This window comes from Salvelinus sp. IW2-2015, linkage group LG22 (assembly GCF_002910315.2).
Source record: "Salvelinus sp. IW2-2015 linkage group LG22, ASM291031v2, whole genome shotgun sequence".
Classification (NCBI taxonomy): Eukaryota; Metazoa; Chordata; class Actinopteri; order Salmoniformes; family Salmonidae; genus Salvelinus; species Salvelinus sp. IW2-2015.
Window position 1 is genome coordinate 23890147 of NC_036862.1, and position 2572 is coordinate 23892718.

The following is a 2572-nucleotide window of genomic DNA, read 5'->3' on the forward strand; positions in this document are numbered from 1 at the left end:
GGAGCCACAGGGTAAGGGCGGGGGGCCATGGATGGAGAGATGGCAGGTTGTCTGCCCACAGACAGTGATGCTGCCGCGGGGGGTGTACAGAAGCACACGCGTCAGTCTGTGTAATGCTCCCTTTATTCCCTTTGTTAGCCCACGCTGCACTCTCTAGATGTGAGTTTATATGCCACCACACATGGTAACCCTGGCATGAGTAACGGAGAACTGCAGTGGCAATTTCATTTATTTTCTGAATAGGTTGACGCATGGTGAGTGCGTGCTCTCCTGAGGCAGACAGTAGGCTAGACTACATGTCAGGTTCCTGCAGCTTGTCTTTGTTGTTTGTCCGTTGTAGCAGCATTTAAACAGGCCTATAATGATTCAGGCATCTCACAAATAGTTGTATGAGTTCCAGTGCGCAGGAGCAATACTTCATGATCACAGAGAAAAACCATTGTAAACAATTGAGTAACAACATGCCACTTAAGAATGCTCTCTAAAAGGTATTTAGTCTGTCACTGAATGATAAATTGATCATGTGTTCTGAGAGGGTCGTTCAACACACTGAGGTCTATCAGAAAGTGGGTATCCCAGTGAAATTGAAAGTGCAATTGTTATTTTTATTGTGCTCAATCTGTTGGAAGCCTTTTCTTGGTGATGGTATAGGATGGCTCTCAGCACTCCCGTCCTGTTGCAGCTGGTAAGACGTTGAAGAGGTCTTGCCCCCCAGATTTGTATTTTTTTGTACCAGAGGGGCTGTTAAAGTGGTAGAGGGGCTCAGGGACCCACTTGTCAGTGTGGGTCCCCTTGGTCTCAGTGCTGCCTCAGGGGGAAAGAAGAGGAACCTCTCATCCTTGAGGGGCCTTTGTTTTGCCTTGACGGCTACACTGCACCCATCGTAATGGGATTATGGCTCCTACTGGAGTAGATTTTATATATATATATATATATATATAAAAGAGAGAGAGAGAAGAGAGACAGAAGAGAGGAGACGAGAGAGAGAGAAGTGAACCTTGAGAGAAGTGCCCCCATGTGTGAGAGGAAGCGAGAGAGAGAGAGAGTTGTAGTTCACCGCTCTCTGACTGGTGAGATAACTTGTGCACCATCAGAAAATGACTGGTGCAGGATCATCACCTTGTGGTAAGAAAGAGAATGGCCCGAAAGAACGTCAGGGACAACCAGGCTCGGTGGTCTCCCATTCCTAGTATTTACATTCTTTGTTCATGAAAACTAAAAGACACCAAGTTTCCCACTGCTTTTCCATTATGATCAAGCGGAATGCCATGGTTTGACAAGGCAGTGTAGCTTGTGGACAATGCTCTCAATCAGTCTAAATTATACATTTAAGCCAGCCTTCTGACCATAAGTAAGAGTTACTGTATAAACAAGCCCATGCATTCTGCAGTGAGCAATCTAATTACGTAACCACGTCCATGATAAGTATCTGTTCCTGTTCTTAAGTATCTATTCCTGGACACTCCTCGGGATTCAGAGTATGAAAGGGAAGTCCTGTAAATCTTTTGATCAACAGGCTCATGATCTCAAGCTTTGTTTAACCGGAGAAAAGGAACATGAACAACATTTGGATAGATAATAATCATGTTTAACTGAGTCAGTGTGAACTGAAAGGGCATCCATGCAATAACTAGTGGAGTTTTACTCAAGGGCACTATCCTACGGTAAGGGAACTCCCCCCCCAATTGTACAAAATAACATGGCAACTTATTGGCAGAGAGCGAACCATACACACGATGGGATTGTGTGGGATTTCATATTGCAACCGGCGGTGTTTCGTCCAAAGTTGGTGGCAAATGCCATATTGTAAATGAGCTGTGTAACACCCCAAAAATCCTATAGTGGGCGAGTGAGTTCCATCTTATTTTTTCATAGGCTTACTGTAACGCAAGTCAAGACCCCAGAGCCAAATTTTGAAATTTTTTAAGTTTTGGCAAAAACTTATCACCCCCTTAAAAAAGTGCTCTTTCTTTGACATCTGTTGGGAAAAATGACTGATTACAGTTCATGAGGGTTGTCTAATCACACAAGTGAAGTTTGAAAAGATCTGACCTTTATTACCCTTCAAACCTGACCCTATGCACCAGTTTAAGGTACTTCCAGTTGACATAGGAAGCTGAACGTGAACACATACCCTCCTTGGGGGAGGCTCTTATATAATATTGAGCTTTAAGTCTTTATGTTAAGAACTGACTTATTAACAGAGGGGTTAAATGAGGTGTGTGTTACTTCATAAAATCACATAAAATCACAGAATTCTCGCAGAGCTTCGAGACCCACTTTAAAAATGTTTGTGTGAACAAACTGCAACTGGATCTGTGATTTTTTTGGAGAAAAAAAATCCTCTTCGTGAACATCACCAAAGGGACAATGTACTATTTCTCTTAAATTACGATAGATAAACGGCATTTTTTTTTTCCTGACACCGTATGCTTATGTACTTTGACGTGAAGCGGTCAAATTGCACCCTACTTTTCGTTTTTGACCTTTTGATCCCAGCAAAATGGCCATAACTCAAAAAGCGCCGAAGCCTCGACGCCATCTTGTTCGGGGCCAACTTCCCTCTACTCCA

At 43.3% G+C, this 2572-nt stretch overlaps 1 long non-coding RNA gene across 1 annotated transcript in view; it reads left to right on the forward strand.

Annotated features, from left to right (window-relative positions):
* The first annotated feature begins 1481 nt into the window (after positions 1-1481).
* Positions 1482-2572, forward strand: part of LOC111982601 (uncharacterized) — a 13489-nt gene continuing 12398 nt past the window's right edge. The window contains exon 1 of the long non-coding RNA XR_002879785.2: positions 1482-1664. This is a non-coding gene — a long non-coding RNA (uncharacterized lncRNA). The remainder of the gene's footprint in view (positions 1665-2572) is intronic.